Raw genomic sequence first — 24,065 nt, 5'->3', positions numbered from 1 at the left:
ATGCGCCCAATGAACATCAAGATAAATTTTTTGCAAAGGTGAAGAATGCTTTGGCTGCCTTTGTCCAGGGCTCATTAGTTCTGGGGGGGGGGGGGGGGGGGGGCTGATTTTAACGCTGTCATGGACCCGGCTCTAGACAGATCGGGCACTACTCAAAGGAGGGACAGTCAGGAATCAATAGCCTTGGGCTCACTAGCATATTCCCTGGGTGCGTTGGATGTTTGGAGGTTGACTCATACAAGGGAGAGGGACTATACCTACTACTCGCCAGTCCATGCTTCTTACTCCCGTATTGATAATATTTTCCTTGACATAACACTGGCGGAAAGGGGTCCAAAGGCAGGTATAGGTAGCATGACATTATCGGATCACGCGCCAGTGTGGGTGACCTTGCCATGCATTCAGGCGGAGGTTAAGGATAAGCGGTGGACGTTAAATGTGACTGTACTACAGGATGCGGAGGTGGTGGAGGGTTGTAGGAAAGCATTGAAGGAATACTTGGAGTTTAACATGGACTCTGGGCCACAACTTAATATAGTTTGGGATATCATAAAGGCAGTTTCAAGGGAATTCTTTTTGCAAACAGCTGGTACGCGTGCTAAGGTTAGGAGGGTGCAGGTGGCGAGCTGTTTGGAGAAAATTAGATATTTGGAAAGGCAGCATAAAACAAGCGGCTCTCCGCAAATTTTGGAGGAGCTGCGTGGAGTGAGAATGCAGTTGGATTCCATTTATTCAGAACATCTAATTCACTTGCAGGGAAGGCGTAGAGTATGCTCGTATGAGCTTACCAATAAGGCAGGGCGCCTCCTTGCTTTGAGGCTCCGTAGACAAAAGCTGGACCGTGCAGTAACTCGTATTCGGGACGGGAAGGGTGATATGCTATTTACTTCAGAGAATATACGTCGGCGTTTTGGGGAGTTTTATTGAGCTCTGTACTCGCAAGAAATTAGCCCCTCAATGGAGTCCATCACTGATTATTTGGCTGAAAGTGAGTTGGCCTCTTTGACACTTCAGCAGCGTGCCTTGTTGGAAGAGCCGGTGACCCCAGTTGAAATTCAGAAAGCTATCCAAGGCTTGCCTTCCTGTAAATCTCCGGGGCTGGATGGATTCCCTAATGAATTCTATAAGAAATTTGCCTTGGAATTGGCCCCTCTCTTGGCGGATCTGTTCAATCAGGTCTGCAGGGGGGAACCCCTGCCACCGTCTATGCGTGAGGCGTGGATAGCTGTACTGCCCAAGCCAGACAAGGACCCCACTGAGTGCGGTTCCTACCGTCCCATCTCAGTATTAAATGCGGAAGTAAAAATTTTAGCTAAAGTGTTGGCTAATCGCCTGGCATCCTTACTACCAGCAATAATACTCCCTGATCAGGTAGGGTTTGTTTCGTACAGAAAAGCAATGGATAATACACGGCGTGTAGTAGATTTAATGTATCTGGCCCAACGAAATCGGAGGCCTCTGTGTCTTCTCAGCTTGGATGCTGAGAAGGCCTTTGACAGGGTTCACTGGCCGTATATGTATAAAGTAATGGAGGCCTTTGGGATAGGACCACACTTCTGTGGATGGATCCAAGCTTTTTACGATGCTCCTAAAGCATGCGTGAGAGTGAACGGGGGTAATTCTGACCTGTTTACACTCCACAGAGGTACGCGACAGGGGTGTCCTCTATCCCCATTGCTGTTCGCTATGGTTATGGAGCCTTTTGCCACCAGGGTAAGACAGAGTCTGGATATCTCTGGAGTCAATGTAGCAGGTAGAGTGCATAAAATGGCTTTGTTCGCAGATGACGTACTGCTATTTGTTACGCGGCCTTTGGTCGCTTTCCCAAGTATTCTGCGAGTCATTTGTGAGTACTCAGAGGTATCGGGCTTTAAAGTAAACATGGCGAAATCAGAGGCTTTGAATGTCACCCTCCCTGAGGAGTTGGTAGACTCCCTAAAATCCTCTTATGCTTTTCAGTGGGCCCCTAAGGGAATCCATTACCTGGGAGTACATTTAACGGCTAATTTATCTGACCTTTTTACAGCAAACTACAAAGGACTGACCAGAGTTATATCTGCAGACTTGGAATGGTGGGGGGACTTGGAGTTGTCTTGGTTTGGCAGAATAGCCACGGTAAAGGAGAACGTGTTACCGCGCCTGCTATATTTATTTCAAGCTCTCCCGATAATGCTGCCGAGAAAATTTCTTACAACCTTGCAGGACCGTATTGTACGCTTTATATGGGCAGGAAAACGGCTGCGCTTGTCGCGCTCTTTTCTTTATCAAGATAGGAAATGGGGAGGACTGGGAGTACCCAATTTGGCCTGGTACTATAGAGCGGCTCAGGCACGTGCCGCAATTGAATGGTTCCAGGCCTATCCTAATAGACAGTGGGTGCACATAGAACAACAATCTAAAGGGCTCGACACCTCTTGGAACACTTGTGTGGATCCCCAGTTCCTTTAGATCGCTTGGGGAAGGAGCGTGCCCATCCATATCAGTAACGCTCTCCCATTGGGACAGCCTTTTTCCTAAGAGAAGGTGTATGCTATCACATCTGTCACCTTTAGCATATAATCCAATGTTTTACCCTGGGACTGAAAGAGGAATATTCACTAGATGGTATGGGGAAGGGCTGAGAACATGGGGACAGTTATTTGAGGGTGACTCATTGCTATCATTTAACGAGGCGGTGGCACGGTTTCCAGTTGTGGGGAGGGACAAATTTGCCTATCTTCAATTATCTCATTTCCTTAACACAAAGGCAGTTCGGGAGGTGGTTGCTCGGGAGAAGACTCCTTTGGAAGCAGCATGCGATGGGGCTGCCTCGACCAGTGGTTTAATTTCTCGCCTTTACAGTTGCATTAGACTGCAAACTCCACGGTATACACTTCATAGACAGGGGTGGCAGAGGGAGTTGGGCCTGGAGCTGTCGGAGGTTGAGTGGGAGAGGATAGAGCGGGCTGCGATGGAGGTGTCCACTCATGTGCCCTTTAAGGAAAACGCTATAAAGGTGTTGTTCAGGTGGTACTTGACATCTGAGTGCCTCCAGCGCATTTATCCTGCATCGTCGGGGTTGTGCTGGAGAGGTTGCAGTGTTAGAGGCTCTATGGGGCATATCTGGTGGGCGTGTCTAAAAATTAGGACCTTTTGGAAATCGATACAGAATAGGTTACAAAGGTGGCTGGGGTGCACGATCCCTTGGAGTCCTGCCTTTTTCTTATTTTTGGCTAGAGTGGCAAGCCTTTCAAATGAACAGCAAGGGTTGTAATAGCCTCCTGCTGGAAGTTGTCTGTAACCCCACCATTAACAAGATGGCTTTACAAGTTGAGGTATGTTTGCGAGATGGAGAGGCTTCTGGTAGAGCGGCGCAACCAAACACACAAATGGCATAGGATCTGGGAACCTTTTACCACCTGTATATAATGTAACTGGTGATAGAAGTTGGGAGCTCAGAAGTTGGGTGGAATGTTTAGGGGTGGGGAGGGAGTTGGGGAGTGTGAGTATCTTGGAAAAATTTATAAATATTGAAGTTATAGTTTGTTATACTTTGCGGACTGAAACAGTAATATGTACCTGGAACATATTTACGTATATGTTGCCTTTTACATTGCCTTCTGTATCAACTGTTCTAATTGATAATAAAGACTTCATGCAAATAAAAAAAAAACTGGTTGAAGGATAGGAAACAGAGAGTGGGGTTAAATGGGCAGTATTCACAATGGAGAAGGGTAGTTAGTGGGGTTCCTCAGGGGTCTGTGCTAGGACCGCTGCTTTTTAATATATTTATAAATGATTTAGAGATGGGAGTAACTAGCGAGGTAATTAAATTTGCTGATGACACAAAGTTATTCAAAGTCGTTAACTCGCGACAGGATTGTGAAAAATTACAGAAGGACCTTACAAGACTGGGAGACTAGGCGGCTAAATGGCAGATGACGTTTAATGTGAGCAAGTGCAAGGTGATGCATGTGGGAAAAAAGAACCCGAACTATAGCTACATCATGCAAGGTTCCACGTTAGGAGTTACGGACCAAGAAAGGGATCTGGGTGTCGTCGTTGATAATACACTGAAACCTTCTGCTCAGTGTGCTGCTGCGGCTAGGAAAGCGAATAGAATGTTGGGTATTATTAGGAAAGATATGGAAAACAGGTGTGAGGATGTTATAATGCCGTTATATCGCTTCATGGTGCGACTGCACCTTGAGTATTGTGTTCAATTCTGGTTGCCGCATCTCAAGAAAAATATAGTAGAATTGGAAAAGGTGCAGTGAAGGTCGACTAAAATGATAGTGGGATGGGACGACTTCCCTATGAAGAAAGACTAAGGAGGCTAGGGCTTTTCAGCTTGGAGAAGAGAGGGCTGAGGGGAGACATGATAGAGGTATATAAAATAACGAGTGGAGTGGAACAGGTGGATGTGAAGCGTCTGTTCACGCTTTCCACTAGGGGGCATGCGATGAAACTAAAGTGTAGTAAATTTAAAACAAATCGGAGAAAATATTTCTTCACCCAACGCGTAATTGAACTCTGGAATTCATTGCCGGAGAACGTGGTAAAGGCGGTTAGCTTGGCAGAGTTTTAAAAGGGGTTAGACGGTTTCCTAAAGAACAAGTCCATAAACCGCTACTAAATGAACTTGGGAAAAATCCACAATTGCAGGAATAACATGTATAGCTAATGCTACATACCTGTAGAAGGTATTCTCCGAGGACAGCAGGCTGATTGTTCTCACTGATGGGTGACGTCCATGGCAGTCCCTCCAATCGGAAACTTCACTAGCAAAGGCCTTTGCTAGTCGTCGCGCGCCCATATGTAGCAAGACAAAGACAAGGGAAGACACAACTCCAAAGGGGAGGCGGGCGGGTTTCTGAGAACAATCAGCCTGCTGTCCTCGGAGAATACCTTCTACAGGTATGTAGCATTAGCTTTCTCCGAGGACAAGCAGGCTGCTTGTTCTCACTGATGGGGTATCCCTAGCCCCCAGGCTCACTCAAAGCAACAAACATGGTCAATTGGGCCTCGCAACGGCGAGGACATAACTGAGATTGACCTAACAACTTATCCAACTAACAGAGCGTGTAGCCTGGAACAGAATAAAACATTGGCCTAGGGGGGTGGAGTTGGATTCTAAACCCCGAACAGATTCTGAAGCACCGACTGCCCGAACCGACTGTCGCGTCGGGTATCCTGCTGCAGGCAGTAATGAGATGTGAATGTGTGGACAGATGACCACGTCGCAGCTTTGCAGATCTCTTCAATAGTGGCTGACTTCAAGTGGGCCACTGAGGCAGCCATGGCTCTGACATTGTGAGCCGTGACATGACCCTCAAGAGCCAGCCCAGCCTGGGCGTAAGTGAAGGAAATGCAATCTGCTAGCCAATTGGATATGGTGCGTTTCCCCACAGCCACTCCCCTCCTGTTGGGATCAAAAGAAACAAACAATTGGGCGGACTGTCTGTTGGGCTGTGTCCGCTCCAGAAAGAAGGCCAATGGGCAGGAATGAGGACGGGGAAAGAATGTTGGCAAGACAATTGACTGGTTCAGATGGAACTCCGACACTACCTTCGGCAATGATGAAATTTGGTGTAAGGGGCCTGGGCTACCAGGGCCTGAAAATCACTGACTCTACGAGCTGAAGTAACTGCCACCAAGAAAATGACCTTCCAGGTCAAGTACTTCAGATGGCAGGAGTTCAGTGGCTCAAAAGGAGGTTTCATCAGCTGGGTGAGAACGACATTGAGATCCCATGACACTGTAGGAGGTTTGACAGGGGGCTTTGACAAAAGCAAACCTCTCATGAAGCGAACAACTAAAGGCTGTCCTGAGATCGGCTTACCTTCCACATGGTAATGGTATGCACTGATTGCGCTAAGGTGAACCCTTACAGAGTTGGTCTTGAGACCAGACTCAGACAAGTGCAGAAGGTAGTCAAGCAGGGTCTGTGTAGGACAAGAATGAGGATCTAAGGCCTTGCTGTCACACCAGATGGCAAACCTCCTCCATAAAAAGAAGTAACTCCTCTTAGTGGAATCTTTCCTGGAAGCAAGCAAGATACGGGAGACACCCTCTGACAGACCCAAAGAGGCAAAGTCTACGCTCTCAACATCCAGGCCGTGAGTGCCAGAGACCGGAGGTTGGGATGCAGAAGTGCCCCTTCGTCCTGTGTGATGAGGGTCGGAAAACACTCCAATCTCCACGGTTCTTCGGAGGACAACTCCAGAAGAAGAGGGAACCAGATCTGAAGCGGCCAAAACGGAGCAATCAGAATCATGGTGCCTCGGTCTTGCTTGAGTTTCAATAAAGTCTTCCCCACCAGAGGTATGGGAGGATAAGCATACAGCAGGCCTTCCCCCCAATCCAGTAGGAAGGCATCCGATGCCAGTCTGCCGTGGGCCTGAAGTCTGGAACAGAACTGAGGGACCTTGTGGTTGGCTCGAGATGCAAAGAGATCTACCAAGGGGGTGCCCCACACCTGGAAGATCTGGCGCACTACTCGGGAGTTGAGCGACCACTCGTGAGGTTGCATAATCCTGCTCAACCTGTCGGCCAGACTGTTGTTTACGCCTGCCAGATATGTGGCTTGGAGCCACATGCCGTAACGGCGAGCCCAGAGCCACATGCTGACGGCTTCCTGACACAGGGGGCGAGATCCGGTGCCCCCCTGCTTGTTGATGTAATACATGGCAACCTGGTTGTCTGTCTGAATTTGGATAATTTGATGGGACAGCCAATCTCTGAAAGCCTTCAGAGCGTTCCAGACCGCTCGTAACTCCAGGAGATTGATCTGCAGATCGCGTTCCTGGAGGGACCAGCTTCCCTGGGTGTGAAGCCCATCGACATGAGCTCCACACCCCAGGAGAGACGCATCCGTTGTCAGCACTTTTTGTGGCTGAGGAATTTGGAAAGGGCGTCACAGAGTCAAATTGGACCAAATCGTCCACCAATACAGGGATTTGAGAAAACTCGTGGACAGGTGGATCACGTCTTCTAGATCCCCAGCAGCTTGAAACCACTGGGAAGCTAGGGTCCATTGAGCAGATCGCATGTGAAGGCGGGCCATGGAAGTCACATGAACTGTGGAGGCCATGTGGCCCAGTAATCTCAACATCTGCCGAGCTGTGATCTGCTGGGACGCTCGCACCCGAGAGACGAGGGACATCAAGTTGTTGGCTCTCGTCTCTGGAAGATAGGCATGAGCCATCCGAGAATCCAGCAGAGCTCCAATGAATTCGAGTCTATGCACTGGGAGAAGGTGGGACTTTTGATAATTTATCACAAACCCCAGTAGCTCCAGGAGGCGAATAGTCATCTGCATGGACTGTAGAGCTCCTGCCTCGGATGTGTTCTTCACCAGCCAATCGCCGAGATAGGGGAAAACGTGTACTCCCAGCCTGCGAAGCGCCGCTGCTACTACAGCCAGGCACTTCGTGAACACCTTGGGCACAGAGGCGACCCCAAAGGGTAGCACACAGTACTGGAAGTGACGTGTGCCCAGCTGAAATCGCAGATACTGCCTGTGAGCTGGCAGTATCGGGATGTGCGTGTAGGCGTCCTTCAAGTCCAGAGAGCATAGCCAATCGTTTTCCTGAATCATGGGAAGAAGGGTGCCCAGGGAAAGCATCCTGAACTTTTCTTTGACCAGATATTTGTTCAGGGCCCTTAGGTCTAGGATGGGACGCATCCCCCCTGTTTTCTTTTCCACAAGGAAGTACCTGGAATAGAATCCCAGCCCTTCTTGCCCGGATGGCACGGGCTCGACCGCATTGGCGCTGAGAAGGGCGGAGAGTTCCTCTGCAAGTACCTGCTTGTGCTGGAAGCTGTAGGATTGAGCTCCCGACCGGCAGATCGCCCGGCATTGACACGTTGATGTCGTCTATGCTTTGCTGGAGCCAGTCAAAAGCTCGCCCCCTGCTTTTGCTGGGGAGCCGTGGGGTCTTGCTGAGGCGCACGCTGCTGACGAGAGCAAGCGCGCTGGGGCTTAGCCTGGGCCGCAGGCTATCGAGAAGGAGGATTGTACCTACGCTTACCAGAAGAGTAGGGAACAGTCTTCCTTCCCCCATAAAAACGTCTACCCGAGGAGGTAGATGCTGAAGGCTGCTGGCGGGAGAACTTGTCGAAAGCGGTATCCCGCTGGTGGAGCTGCTCTACCACCTGTTCGACTTTCTCTCCAAAAATGTTGTCCGCTCGGCAAGGGGAGTCCGCAGTCTGCTGCTGGATCCTATTCTCCAGGTCGGAGGCACGCAGCCATGAGAGTCTGCGCATCACCACACCTTGAGCAGCGGCCCTGGACGCAACATCAAAGGTATCATATACCCCTCTGGCCAGGAATTTTCTGCACGCCTTCAGCTGCCTGACCACCTCCTGAAATGGCTTGGCTTGCTCAGGAGGGAGCTTGTCCACCAAGCCCGCCAACTGCCGCACATTGTTCCGCATGTGGATGCTCGTGTAGATCTGGTAGGACTGAATCTTGGCCACGAGCATAGAAGAAAGGTAGGCCTTCCTCCCAAAGGAGTCTAAGGTTCTAGAGTCCTTGCCCGGGGGCGCCGAAGCATGCTCCCTAGAACTCTTAGCCTTCTTTAGGGCCAGATCCACCACACCAGAGTCGTGAGGCAACTGAGTGCGCATCAGCTCTGGGTCCCCATGGATCCGGTACTGGGACTCTATCTTCTTGGGAATGTGGGGATTAGTTAAAGGCTTGGTCCAGTTCGCCAGCAATGTCTTTTTTAGGACATGATGCATGGGTACTGTGGACGCTTCCTTAGGTGGAGAAGGATAGTCCAAGAGCTCAAACATTTCAGCTCTGGGCTCCTCCTCCACGACCACCGGGAAGGGGATGGCCGTAGACATCACCCAGACAAAGGCCGCAAAAGACAGACTCTCGGGAGGAGAAAGCTGCCTTTCAGGGGAGGGAGTGGGATCAGAAGGAAGGCCATCAGACTCCTCGTCAGAGAAATATCTGATGTCCTCCTCCTCCTCCCACGAGGCCTCACCATCGGTATCAGACACAAGTTCATGAACCTGTGTCTGAAGCCGTGCCCGACTCGACTCCGTGGAAACATGGCCAGGGTGGGAGCGTCGAGAGGTAGACTCCCTCGCCAGCACCGGCGAAGCTCCCTCCGCCGATGTCGTCGCGGAGCCTTCCTGGGAGGCGGCCGCAGTCTCACCCTGGGCAAGGGGCCAGCCGGCGCCTCACTCGACGGTACTGGTGGCGCAGCACCCCCGGTACCGGAGGGGAAGGGCGCAACAGCTGTCCCAGGATCTCCGGGAGAACGGCCCGGAGACTCTCGTGCAGAGTGGCTGTGGAGAAAGACATGGAAGCCGATGCAGGCGTCAAGGTCAGAGTCTGTTCCGGGCGTGGAGGCTGTTCCGGGCTGTCCAAGGTGGAGTGCATCGACACCTCTTGAACAGAGGGTGAGCGGTCCTCCCGGTGCCGATGCCTACTGGGTGCCGACTCCCTCGGCGACCCAGAGCTCTCGGTACCGATGTGGGAAGGTGACCGGTGTTGATGCTTCTTTGATTTTTTTCAAACGAAGCATGTCACCAGAGCTTCCCGGTACCGACGAGGAGGACGAGGCCGAAGAAGGTCGGTCTCGGGGGGGCTGTACCGCAGGAGCCCTCAGGGTAGGAGGAGACCCACCCGAAGGCTCACCGCCACCAGCAGGGGAATGGACAGCCCTCACCTGCACTCCAGTCGAAGCACCACCGTCCGACGACATCAGCAACAGCGGAGGTCCCGGTACCACCGACGCAGCCTTCCGATGTCTCGGTACCAACGATGCAGAGGATCGATACCTCGATGCCATCGATGCAGTCGATGCCGAGGTCGAAGGTCTTGATGCCGTCAATGCCTCCGGTGCTGTTGTCGATGAAGAGCCCGAGAACAACACGTTCCACTGGGCCAATCTCGCTACCTGAGTCCTCTTCTGTAAAAGAGCACAAAGACTGCAGGCCTGCGGGCGGTGCCCAGCCCCCAGACACTGAAGACACGACGCGTGCCTATCAGTGAGCGAGATTACCCGGGCGCACTGGGTGCACTTCTTGAAGCCGCTGGGAGACTTCGATGACATGGACGGAAAAATCACGCCGGCAAAATCAAAATTCGCGATGGTGACGAAGGGCACCAAAAATAAGGGAGAGAGAAAAACCCGTACCGAGGCCACAAAAAAGGCCTACCCCGAAAGCAAAAGGAAACTTACGTCGGGGAAACAATCTAGACACACGGGAAGGGACAAAGACCGAGGTCTTTCTTTTTTTTTTTTTTTTTTTTTGCGAAATCGCGAAGACGCACGAGGGTCAACTTGAGGGGCGCGAAACGGTGGCAAAACACGACCGTCCCAAGCGCGGACAAAAGAAGACTGACGAACACGAGCCGGTTCAGGCGGGAAGACGCCCGCGCATGCACGGTGTGCATGGGCGCGCGAGGACTAGCAAAGGCCTTTGCTAGTGAAGTTTCCGATTGGAGGGGCTGCCGTGGACGTCACCCATCAGTGAGAACAAGCAGCCTGCTTGTCCTCGGAGAAAGATTGTTTGTACGTTTGGGAAGCTTGCCAGGTGCCCTTGGCCTGGATTGGCCGCTGTCGTGGACAGGATGCTGGGCTCGATGGACCCTTGGTCTGTTCCCAGTGTGGCATTACTTATGTACTTATGTATTTGTTTCCATGTGTTAAGTGTATGTTCATCTTTGGTTTCCCTCCAAGCTCGTTCGAGTTTCCTGGTATGCGTTTTTTAGTTTTTTCAGTTCATCGCTGAACCATGGTATCGAGTTGTGCTTGCGTGGGATTCTTGTTCGTAAGGGTGCAATTTCATCTAGTATGCCTTTGCATCTTTTGTCCCATTCTATGGTGGGGGTGACAAAAGGAAACAAGGGATTTGAGAAAGTCACCCCCAGAATAAACATGATGGCAGAGGGAAAGGTCATGTAAATATAGTAAACCACCTAAACTCACTAAGCACATGGAAAGCTATGGGCACAAATGTCTAAGTAAAAAGGTTCAAGACTTGCAAGCCCTGATGTTTCAAGAAAACTTGGATATTGTTGCTATTACGGAGACATGGTTCAACGATTCCCATTCGGGATGTGACCGTACCTGGCTATAATCTTTTTAGGAAGGATAGAGAAGGTCGAAGAGGTGGAGGAGTGGCTCTGTATGTGAGAGACAATATCAAACGGCTGAAACTCAGGGAACCTGGGGAAAGGAAGAAGCTTTATGGATTGTCCTGGAAAGAGAAGACGGAACCTGTATCCACACAGGGGTTATTTACAGACCTCCTGCGCAAACGGAGAAGTTAGACAAGGATCTGATAGAAGATATTCAAAAGATTGGTATGAAAGGGGAGGTGTTATTGTTGGGAAATTTCAATTTGTCCGATGTGGATTGGACCGTTTCGTCTGCGGAATCAGAAACATGTAGGGAGATTGTGGATCCCTGTCAAAGTTCCTTGTTCAGACAAATGGTGACAGAACCCTCGAGAGAAGGGTCGATGCTGGATCTAGTGTTCACGAATGAGGGTAGTGTTTCCAATATCCGGGTGGGTGCTCACCTATGTAACAGTGATCATCGCACCATATGGTTTGAAATAAGGGCGAAGGCGGAGTGCGGGCGCAAAAAACTCAATGTACTGGATTTCAGACGTACTGATTTTGATAAAATGGGGGAACACTTGAAGAAGGAGCTGTTGGCGTGCGAAGGCAATGGAGATGTGCAAAAACAGTGATCCATGCTAAAGGCTGCTACAAATATGGCGACTGATCTTTTTTTGAGGAAAGTAAACAAAAACAAGAGAAGCAAGGAAGCCTATATGGTTCTCCAAACAAGTAGCTGAAAAAATAAGAGCAAAAGAGGCTTTGTTCAAGTTTTTTTCCGATCTAACGAAGAAGGGCAACCTTCGAAAGCTAATCAAGAAATGTATTATGTCCAATAAAAAAGGTATCATCTTATTTTCTTTTCCATGTTTTATTTTGTTTGATTTCTATTGATAACCTTCAAGAAATACAAAAGAACGCAACTAGAGGATCACAGAGAAAATTATCAGATTAAACTCAAAGAAGCGAAGAGGGAAATACAGCTAGCGAAACTGCGAGCGGAAGACAAAATGGCTAAAGATGTAAAGAGAGATGACAAGATATTTTTCAGATATATTGGAGAAAGGAGAAGAAATAGGAATGGAATTGCGAGACTGAAAGATAATGAGAATGGCTATGTGAAGAATAATGAAGATAAAGCGAACATGCTAAACAATTATTTCTCTTTGGTGTTCACGGAGAAAAATCCTGGTGAAGGACCACGGTTGGCTGCCGAGAGAACATCTGGGAATGGAGTGGATTCTGCACCGTTTACGGAAGAAAGAGTTTATAAATAGCTGGAGAATCTGAAGGTGGACAAAGCTATGGGGCCGGATGGGATACATCCCAGTATACTGAGAGAACTCGGGGAGGTCCTGGTGGGATCTCTTAAAGATTTATTTAATAGATCTTTAGAGACGGAGAGGTTCCGCGGGATTGGAGACGAGCGGATGTGGTCCCTCTTCCCAAAAGTGGAGACAGAGAAGAAGTGGGAAACTACAGACCGGTAAGTCTCACGTCAGTGGTAGGAAAAATAATGGAGTCGCTGCTGAAAGAAAGGATAATTAACTTTATATTATTACTAGTAAAAAAGGCCTGTTTCTGGAACGAATGAAATGGGCGCTAGCAAGGTTTTCCTGGGAGTGTGTATGTTTGAGAGAGAGAGCCAGAGTGAATGTGCGGGTGTGTGACAGAATGAGACTGTCTGTGTGACAGTGTGTGTGTGAGAATGAGAGTGTGTGGCAGGGCCCCCTCCCCTGTTCCTAATGCCCCTCACCCCGTTCCCTCCCCTCCTTTTCCTCCTCCTTCCCACACTTTGGGTTCCTTAAGGCTTTCAAAAGTCTATGTACCCCCATGGCCCTAACGCCCAGTATCCGGTTACCACACCGCTTTCCTCCTCACTCCTCCCCCAAGATGGAACACTTTCACGTCCTTCATTTTTTTTTTTAAAGTGTCCTATCTACCCTGTGTCCAAATGCCCGGCATTCAGATTGTGTTCCTCTCGTAAATTTTCATTTCTTTCATTCATTCAGAACTTGCCCCCCCCCCCCCGCCCCTGAACACTTTCGGTTCCTTCAGTCTTTTAAAACTCTGCTATGTACCCTGTGTGCTAATGACCAGCATTGAGATTGTTTTCCTGTCCCAAATTTGCATGTCTTTCAGTCTTTCACAACTCCCCCCCCCCCCCAATTCTCCAGTTTAACACTTTCCTTTCCTTCAGTCTTTTAAAACTCTCCTATCTACCCTGTGTCCTAATGGCCAGCATTCAGATTGTTTTCCTTTCCCAAATGTTCAAGTCTTTCAGTCCTTCAGAACTCCCCCCCTCCCCCCCATTTAACACTTTCAGTTCCTTCAGTCTTTTAAAACTCTCCTAGCAACCCTGTGTCCTAATGGCCAGCACTCAGATTGTTTTGCTTTGCCAAATTGTCTGTCACTGAAGTCACTGACGTCAGTGTGTGCCTGCCTAGCAGACCACTTCCGGCAGGCACGGTCCCAGGCACATCCTGTTGGAGGTGAGAATTATTATATAGGATTATTATTATTATTAACATTTTTATAGCGCTACCAAACGCACGCAGCGCTGAACACTTGACATAGAGAGACAGTCCCTGCTCTATAGAGCTTACAATCTAAAAATACAGACAGACAAGACAATTAAGGGCGAGAGAAGTACTGGGTGAGAAGGAACAAGGGGGGAGGCAATTGAGTAGTAGCTAGGAGCCAAAAGCAGTGGTGAAAAGGTGGGTTTTCAGCATAGATTTGAAAACAGGTAGAGATGGAGCTAGACGTACAGGCTCAGGAAGTTTATTCCAGGCATAGGGTGCTGCGAGGGAAAAGGAATGAAGCCTGGAGTTAGCAGTGGAGGAGAAGGGGGACGACAAGAGAGATTTGTCCAGTGAGCGGATGGGTTACAGGACCCGAAGCAACATGGCTTTACCAAAGGAAAATCCTGCCAAACGAATCTTATTGGTTTCTTTGACTGGGTGACCAAAGAAGTGCATGAAGGACGTGTGCTAGATGTAATCTACTTGGATTTCAGCAAAGCCTTTGGTTGTGGACTGCCAGAGCAGGAGAATTATGGGCCACTGAAGTAGGACCTCTTTAGCTGGCAGGACTTGGAAATCCTCGCCAGCTCAGGTATTTATTATTGAATTTGAAGTTATGGAGGTGGGGGAAATAGTGTGCTCCTATCCACTTCGGGCTCAGGCCCACCCAAATTGGCAAGTCTGGTTACATTACTGGCCCATACCTTCCTTTCTAATCACTTGTGTGGAATATACTTTGCTTTTTAACATTGCCATGGACTACAAAATGCGTAATCACTTGTGCCTGTCTTTTTTGAACTAGACTAAAAATGCTATCCATGCACATAATTTTTCTCACTCCTCTTGGGAAACTGAGGGAGAATGGTTTCTAGATAGTCTATTAATGTAGATAAAAAGCTTCTTAACTTCATAAATTCCTACATCTATCTAAAAATAAAACCCAAACATGATTTCAAACTTACTTTGTTATCTTTTGTGATATATTCTTCTTTTTTCAATTTTCGCAGCATGTTTTTACGTTTGTGATATGAACTCAGATGTGGACTGTGAAGAGTTTTATATTCTGTTTGTAATAAGCGACAACGAGGATCATCAAGATTAAATCCACTTGATGGCTGATGAATCTGCAAAATAACCCAAAGTAATAAAGAATAAATTAGTTAGATAAAATAGGAACCTGTTAAAAATCTGTCATGATATTTTAGAAACAGAGAAATATAAAAAATGATGGCAGATAAAGACCATACAGTCAATCAAGTCTGCCCATTCAAACAACCAAAAGGGAAAGAAAGAACCCTTTACTAAAACAAAAGTGAACCAACAGAATGAGGGGAACCCGAAATGGAGAGTAATCGAGATAGCAAAGTTTCTTTACCACAGACATCAGGAAAATGCAGCAGTCACATGGACCTCATTACAGCACATTTATTTCCTTTTAAAAATGCTCTCCTCCAGCACGCATTGTCTGCCTCGAGTCAGCAACAGCAGTTGCTCTGCAATGTGTCCTCAAAGCTTTGAGGCTGATAGCACGGATATTCAATGCCAAACCATGTCTGGGTACCAGCATTGAGCATCTGGAGTCAGCCACTGACCCAAAGTTACTGTATATAATTGAATAAATCTCTCTATATAAAACGCACCTCCAATGTTCTAATGAAGCCTCTCTTAGCCAACATTCTAAAAGTGAAGGGGGTGAGATCGCTTTGTGTCTGCCCCGCCCACGCGTCAAACGTGATGACGTCGAGGGCGGAGCAATGACACTCAACCAATCGCATCGCTCGGCAGCGAAGCGTCAGGGAAGGAGGCGGCGCTCTCGACGTCTAGCCTTCCCTTCGCTGTGTTCCGCCTTCTTTTGACGTCAAGGATGACGTCAAAAGAAGGCGGAACACAGCGAAGGGAAACCTAGACGTCGGGAGCACCACCTCCTTCCCTGACGCTTCGCTGCCGGAACCGCCACGGAGGTAAATTTAACAAGAAGAAAAAAAAAAACGCATGTTGGGGGGACAGAAGAGGGTGGCCAGTAAAGTACAACAATGGGAGCGGGAGGGCAGGGGAGAAACGACAGCATGGATGCGAAGGGGGGGGGGGGGAGAAGAGGGCGGGCCAGGCTGGGACATGGGAGAGAGAGGAGCATGGATGCGAGGGGGGGTCATGGAAGGGAGAGAGGGGACTTGCTGGAAAAGGATGAATGGAGGCGGCAGGGGACAGAGGAGCATGGATGGCCATGGATTGGGAGGGGAGGGCTCAGGGAGAGAGGGGAATTGCTGGAAAGGGATGAATGGAGGGGGCAGAGGACAGAGGAGCATGGATGGGCATGGATTGGGAGGGCAGGGCTCAGGGAGAGAGGGGAATTGCTGGAAAGGGATGAATGGAGGGGACAGATGGGCATGGATGGATATGGATTGCAGGGCAGGCCTCAAGGAGAGAGGGGAATTGCTGGATAGGGATGAATGGAGGGGCCAGGTGACAAAGGAGCATGGATGGGCATGGATTGGAAGGGCAGGACTCAGGGAGAAGGGAATTGCTGGATAGGGATGAATGGAGGGCACAGATGGGCATGGATGCATATGGATTGCAGGGCAGGCCTCAGGCAGAGAGGGGAATTGCTGGATAGGGATGAATGGAGGGGCCAGGTGACAGAGGAGCATGGATTGGAAGGGCAGGACTCAGGGAGAGGGGAATTGCTGGATAGGGATGAATGGAGGGGACAGATGGGCATGGATGGATATGGATTGCAGGGCAGGCCTCAGGGAGAGATGGGAATTGCTGGATAGGGATGAATGGAGGGGGCAGGTGACAGAGGAACATGGATGGGCATGGATTGGGAGGGCAGGGCTCAGGGAGAGAGGGGAACTGCTGGAAAAGGATGAATGGAGGGGGCAGGGCACAGATGGGCATGGATTGGGAGGGCAGGGCTCACACTCTCTCTCTCATATACAATGTCTTTCTGACTCTCACTCTCACACACTCTATCTCACACTGTATCACATTCACTCTCTATGTGCCACACAGTCACTCACACACTCGCTTGGTCTCATACACTCACTCTCACAGAGAATCTGTGTCTCACACACACTCTCTCTCTCGCCCACACACACACACTCTCTCTCACACTGTGTCTCACATACACACTTGCACACACTCTCATTCTCACACACACACTCTGTCACAAACACACTCACACCCAGACTCACTCTCTCTCTCACACACTCACACTTTCACTCTGACTCTCAAACAGTCACTCTCACATACATTCTCCCAAACATACACACTCCGAGGAAAACCTTGCTAGCGCCCGTTTCATTTGTGTCAGAAACGGGCCTTTTTTACTAGTTGAATATAAACCAAGATATTTGTGGCCAAAAAAAGGCATCAAAAATTAAATCTCAGTTTATATTTGGGTCTACCCTCCCTCTCCTGTGGCATCCAGCATTCCTGCCGTTCCCTCCCTTCCTCAAGGTCACCTGCCACGTGTGGCTCTGCCCCAGCCCCTGAACTGGAAACTCTCACTCACTTCCTGCTGTACAGACAAAGCCCGCCCCCCCCTCCCAGGCCTACGTTACAGCCCTGATGGTCAAGTGGTTAGCTGGGACAGGAGCAATCCCCCTATGCTCTTGCCCATGTGGAAAGAATGTAGGGGAAACCATCCTGCCCCAGCTCACCACTGAACCACTAGGGCTGTAAGGTAGACCAGGGAGGGGCCTACGGGGGGGTCCGGGAGGGGATGCTTCATCTGTACAATGGGAGGGAGTGATTGAGTTGAAATTTCCAATTTGGGGGGGGGGAACAAGGAACAAAGCCAGTTGCAGCAGGACATCTTGGGGTACAGAGGGAATGGCAGGAATGCCGGATGCTATGGGGGAGGTAAGGAAGGAGAAAGAGGACTACTGTAATGGAAACGTTTGTGCCTGATATTGAGTTCTGCCTAAGTACTGTTATCATATTTAATGTTTCCTTGAAAGTACATAATGAGTTCTGCCTATCATAAGTACATAAGTACATAAGTACATAAGTAATGCCATACTGGGAAAAGACCAAGGGTCCATCGAGCCCAGCATCCTGTCCACGACAGCGGCCAATCCAGGCCAAGGGCACCTGGCAAGCTTCCCAAACGTACAAACATTCTATACATGTTATTCCTGGAATTTTGGATTTTTCCAAGTCCGTTTAGTAGCGGTTTATGGACTTGTCCTTTAGGAAACCGTCCAACCCCTTTTTAAACTCTGCTAAGCTAACCGCCTTCACCACTTTCTCCGGCAACGAATTCCAGAGTTTAATTACACGTTGGGTGAAGAAAAAGTTTCTCCGATTTGTTTTAAATTTACTACACTGTAGTTTCATCGCATGCCCCCTAGTCCTAGTATTTTTGGAAAGCGTGAACAGAAGCTTCACATCCACCTGTTCCACTCCACTCATTATTTTATATACCTCTATCATGTCTCCCCTCAGCCGTCTCTTCTCCAAGCTGTATAGCCCTAGCCTCCTTAGTCTTTCTTCATAGGGAAGTCGTCCCATCCCCGCTATCATTTTAGTCGCCCTTCGCTGCACCTTTTCCAATTCTACTATATCTTTCTTGAGATGCGGCGACCAGAATTGAACACAATACTCAAGGTGCGGTCGCACCATGGAGCGATACAACGGCATTATAACATCCTCACACCTGTTTTCCATACCTTTCCTAATAATACCCAACATTCTATTCGCTTTCTTAGCCGCAGCAGCACACTGAGCAGAAGGTTTTAGTGTGTTATCGACGACGACACCCAGATCCCTTTCTTGGTCCTTAACTCCTAACGTGGAACCTTGCATGACGTAGCTATAATTCGGGTTCTTTTTTCCCACATGCATCACCTTGCACTTGCTCACATTAAACATCATCTGCCATTTAGCCGCCCAGTCTCCCAGTCTCGTAAGGTCCTCTTGTAATTTTTCACAATCCTGTCGTGATTTAACGACTTTGAATAACTTTGTGTCATCAGCAAATTTAATTACCTCGCTAGTTACTCCCATCTCTAAATCATTTATAAATATATTAAAAAGCAGCGGTCCTAGCTCGGACCCCTGAGGAACCCCACTAACTACCCTTCTCCATTGTGAATACTGCCCATTTAACCCCACTCTCTGTTTCCTATCCTTCAACCAGTTTTTAATCCACAATAGGACATTTCCTCCTATCCCATGACCCTCCAATTTCCTCTGTAGCTTTTCATGAGGTACCTTGTCAAACGCCTTTTGAAAATCCAGATACACAATATCAACCGACTCCCCTTTGTCCACATGTTTGTTCACTCCTTGAAAGAATTGAAGTAAATTGGTCAGGCAAGATTTCCCCACACAAAAGCCATGCTGACTTGGTCTCAGTAATCCATGTCCTTGGATGTGCTCTGTAATTTTGTTTTTAATAATAGCCTCTACCATTTTCCCAGGCACCGACGTCAGACTCACCAGTCTATAATTTCCCGGATCTCCCCTGGAGCCTTTTTTAAAAATGGGCGTTACATTGGCCACCCTCCAATCTTCCGGTACCACGCTCGATTTTAAGGATAAGTACATAATGAAGTAATGATATCATAGTTAATGCTCTCTTGGAAGTTTATAATGGACTCTCAGGACAGGAATTGATAGTATTATCATATTAAATGAAGTAATTTGTACTAAATGGAATGACAACAAGCTTAGGGCTAAGGATGATGTTTCACATGAATCTCTGTTAACCTACCCAGTTCCTGGGGATGCATTAAGAAACTGTCACTCCTTAGCTACACGCCAGCCTTATTAAATTGAATGAGATCATGTTTATTGGTCAGTATAAAAGCTGGGAGTTAAAGGTGAACAGAGAGAAGTCTCCACTAGGAACAGATGTGTTGCCTAGGCCCCTTGTGCCCGCTGAGACTCTCTCTGTTTGGCTGCATCGGGACTTCCCAGCCTCTGACGGGAGATGTTGTCTGCAACTCAAGCGGTCATGTATGGTTTATAATTTACTTACTTACTATAATCTATGTGTGACAGAGGTATACTCGAAAGAACCTAAAGCAGAACAACTACTTAAATTATAAAGTATTGGTTTATATTCAAGCTAACATTTTGGTTGTGCCCCTTAGTAATGGAATTCTGGGGTGAGATCACTCAAACATTACAACAAATGTGGGGGTGCACCGTGGTCTGCGATCCCCTCCTATTGTTTTATAAATATAAACTTTCGGGATTGCCACCCCAGGGGTTCAGGCGTTTTGTGTGTTTGGCGACATTATATGGGATCTCCACCATTTTGAAGTTTTGGCTGTCCGACTCGAAGCCTCCATTGGTCTACTGGAGAACACAGTTACTTTATCAGATGAAACTTGAGAGATGCGGTGTCCACTCACTGGATACTGAATTGGGTGAGAAATTTCGCATACAATGGGAACCGTTGTGGCTGACCTTGCCTTCCAGAGGCCGCAGCTATATCTTGAACATCTAAGCAGCTCACAAGGGGAAGGGGAGGGGGGTAGGGGGGGACTGTCACATGGGAAATACGATTTATTGCTTGTACAAATTTCAAGGTCAAGATGTATTTCTATATAAAGACATTATATTTTGCTAATAAGTTGGGGAAGGGGAGGGAGATGGGTAGTTCTGGAAAATGTTAAATGAGATGATGCACAGACAAGTGTAGATTTGGTTCAAGGTGGTTACTGATATATACATTGTACTTGGATTAGAAGATTGTATTATTTCCTGTTTGTGCGATGTCATCAATAAAAATTATTAAACATATTCAAGCTAACATTCCCCCCCCTCCCCCCAACACCACACCTTTTTTTAAAGGGGAGAAATGTTACCTCGGTTTATATTTTGATGGGTTTATTTTAAGAGTATATACGGTATTACTACTACTACTAATTTCTATAGAGCTACAAGACATACACAGCGTTGTATATGCAGGTACTTTCTCTGTCCCTAGAGGGCTCACAATCTAAGTTTTTGTACCTGGGGCAATGAAGTGACATGCCCAAAGTCACAAAGAGCTGCAATGGAAATAGAACCCAGGTTGCCACGCTCAAAGCCCGTGTGTAGGTGCCAGCTGATATTCAGTGCCAGCACCCACATAGCTACACAGGCAAACATAAGACTGTTTTTTGTGAGGTCCTATCTGCAGGTCCCAAGAGTGAATATGACCAGGGCCCGTATAACTGCCAGCTCCTCCCCAACTGCACCCAGAGACCAGACCAGAACTAACTGGCCAGTGCCACAGCAGTCAGAACTGATATTCAGTGGCACTGCCCAGTTAAGTGCCACAATATCAGAAACCAGGATGCTAAGCACAAGTTGAAGATCAGGCCCATTATTTTTAAAAATGCAAGGATGGTAGGAGGCAGAATGCAACTGAATTTCCAAGTTGTCTATGGAGAACCACCATTACAAGTAAGCAATTCTTCTTTTTCCTATAACATCAGACAAATGCAGTCATCAACTGTGGTGATTCCACAGCTCAGCATTACCTTAAGATGTGCTAGCAGCCCAGAATTTAGTAAACTGGGTGGGTAGGGAAGGTTGAATTAAGTGAAGAGATTCAGCAAGATTGACTGTCTAAAAGCACTATCATATCTTGATGACGTGTCCAGCAATAAAAGTGTGTAATGATCACCACATAGCCACGTTACCAATATCCTGAAGTAGAGCACAGGTTCTCAACTGTAGTTTCCTTTGCTCTTTGTGTATTCCGAAGTGTCCAGGTTGACACTCAATATAGTTAAGGTCTCAGTAAATGTGATGTTTTGCATAACTTGGAATCTTGTTTCAGAAGTGGGTTAAACACAGAAATAGTAATGGCTGATATCTAATACCAGTGTTATTACTTCAGTTTGACATGTCAAGTACATTTGACTCGGTAGATCACGGTATTTTGTTGAGCATCATGAGTGGTTATGGAATAACAGGAGCAGTACTAGATTGGTTCAGAGATTTCTCTCCAATAGACCATATCAGGTCAAAATGGAGGCCTATCCCAGGTATGGACACCTATATGTGGTGTTCCATGGGGTTCCCCCTTGTCCCCAACCTTACTTAACATCTTGATGGCTCCTTTGGGCCCGAGATTGGAGTCATTGGAGTTTCACCCATATATTTATGCAGATGATATAGCCATGTATGTTCCATTAAATGGTGAGCTACAAGAGGTAATATCTGTAATAAAACAGGGGTCAGAGTATCTGGAGTCTTGGGCAAAGTTTGTCAGATTAAAACTGAATACAGACAAGATGAAATTTTGCGCGTTAGACATTCACGTCAGAAGTGCTCCACCAAGGACTTTCAGTTGATGGTGTCACCTATAGGTTAGAATATCAACTGAAAATTTTGGGTGTGACTTTGGATAGCTCTTTGTCCTTTGAACCTCATGTACAGTTATTGTCAACAAAGGTTTTCAGTTTACTATGGAAGTCAAGACGTATTAGATCCTGTTTTGATCCCAGACCATTTCAACTAATTGTTCAGACTTTATTGATGGAGCACTTGGTCTACTGCAATGTCATTTATGTTGGTTGTAATGCAGCTATCCGTCAAAGGCTGCAGACGTTATAAAAAAATAGAGATACATACCTGTAGCAGGTATACTCCGAGGACAGCAGGCTGAACATTATCACTGATGGGTCGTCCTCCACGAAGGCCCATGAGCCCGGAAATTAGAAAAAACAAGAATTTTCTAGAACGCGGCATCGCGTGAGACAGGAGACACTGCGCATGCACGAGCAGCTTCCCGCCCGTGACGCGAACATGTCACCTTTAGTTTAATAAAGAGCAAAATATAGAAAAGGAACAACTCCAAAAGGGGAGGAGGGTGGGTTGTGATAATGTTCTGCCTGCTGTCCTCGGAGAATACCTGCTACAGGTATGTATTTTCTCCAAGGACAAGCAGGCTGAAGATTATCACTGATGGGGTATCCCTAGCCCCCAGGCTCACTCAAAACAATGAACATTGGTCAATTGGACCTCGCAACAGCGAGGACATAACAGAGATTGACCTGAAAATAAATTCAACTAAGTAAAAGTGCAGCCTGGAACAGAACAGAAATGGGCCTAGGAGGGTGGAGTAAGATTCTAAAACCCCGAACAGATTCTGCAACACTGACTGCCCAAACAGACTATTGCGTCGGGTATCCTGCTGAAGGCAGTAGTGAGATGTGAATGTGTGGACTGATGACCACGTTGCAGCCTTGCAAATCTCCTGAATGGAGGCTGACTTTAAATGAGCCACTGACGCAGCCATGGCTCTAACATTATGAGCCGTGACATGGCCCTCCAAAGTCAGCCCAGCTTGGGCATAAGTGAAGGAAATGCAATCTGCTAGCCAACTGGAGATGGTGCATTTACCGATGGCGACTCCCCTCCTGTTGAGATCGAAAGAAACAAAGAATTGGGCGGACTGTCGATAGGGCTTTGTCCACTCCATGTAAAAGGCCAATGCATTCTTACAGTCCAAGGTGTGTAACTTGTCCTCACCAGGGCGGGTATGTGGACGGGGAAAAAATGTTGGCAAGACAATTGACTGGTTCAACTGGAACTCCGACACCACCTTCGGCAAGAACTCAGGGTGAGTGCAGACTACTCTGTTGTGATGAAATTTGATATATGGAGCATGAACTACCAAGACCTGAAGCTCACTGACTGAAAGAAAATGACCTTCCAGGTCAAGTACTTCAGATGGCAGGAATTCAGTGGCTCAAAAGGAGCTTTCATCAGCTGGGTGAGAACGACATTAAGATCCCATGACACTGGTGGAGGTCTGATAAAAGCAAACCTCTCATAAAACGAACCACTAAAGGCTATCCAGAGATAGGCTGACCTTCTGCACGTTGATGATAAGCACTGTTTGCACTAAGGTGAACCCTTACGGAGTTGGTCTTGAGACCAGACTCTGATAAGTGTAGAAGGTATTCAAGCAGGTTCCATGTAGGACAACAAAAAGGATCTAGGGCCCTGCTGTCACACTAGACGGCAAACCTCCTCCATTTAAAAGAATAACACTTTTTCGTGGAGTCTTTTCTGGAAGCAAGCAAGACTCGGGAGACACCCTCTGAAAGGCCAAAAGAAGCAACTTCTAAGTTCTTAACATCCAGGCCATGAGAACCAGAGGCTGTAGGTTGGGATGTAGAAGCGACCCTTCGTTCTGAGTAATCAGGGTCGGAAAACACTCCAATCTCCACGGATCTTCGAAGGACAACTCCAGAAGAAGAGGGAACCAGATCTGACGAGGCCAGAAAGAAGCAATCAGGATCACTGTTCCCTGGTCTTGCTTGAGTTTCATCAAAGTCTTCCCTACTAGAGGTATGGGAAGATACGCATACAGCAGGCCTCCCAATGGAGGAGAAAGGCATCTGACGTTAGTCTGCCGTGGGCCAGAAGTCTGGAACAGAATTGAGGGACCTTGTGATTGATCTGAGTTGCAAAAAGATCCACCGAGGGGGTGCCCCACTCTCAGAAGATCTTGTGGA

The sequence above is a fragment of the Microcaecilia unicolor genome, chromosome 7, assembly GCF_901765095.1.
Source record: "Microcaecilia unicolor chromosome 7, aMicUni1.1, whole genome shotgun sequence".
Classification (NCBI taxonomy): Eukaryota; Metazoa; Chordata; class Amphibia; order Gymnophiona; family Siphonopidae; genus Microcaecilia; species Microcaecilia unicolor.
This window is presented reverse-complemented; position numbering follows the sequence as displayed.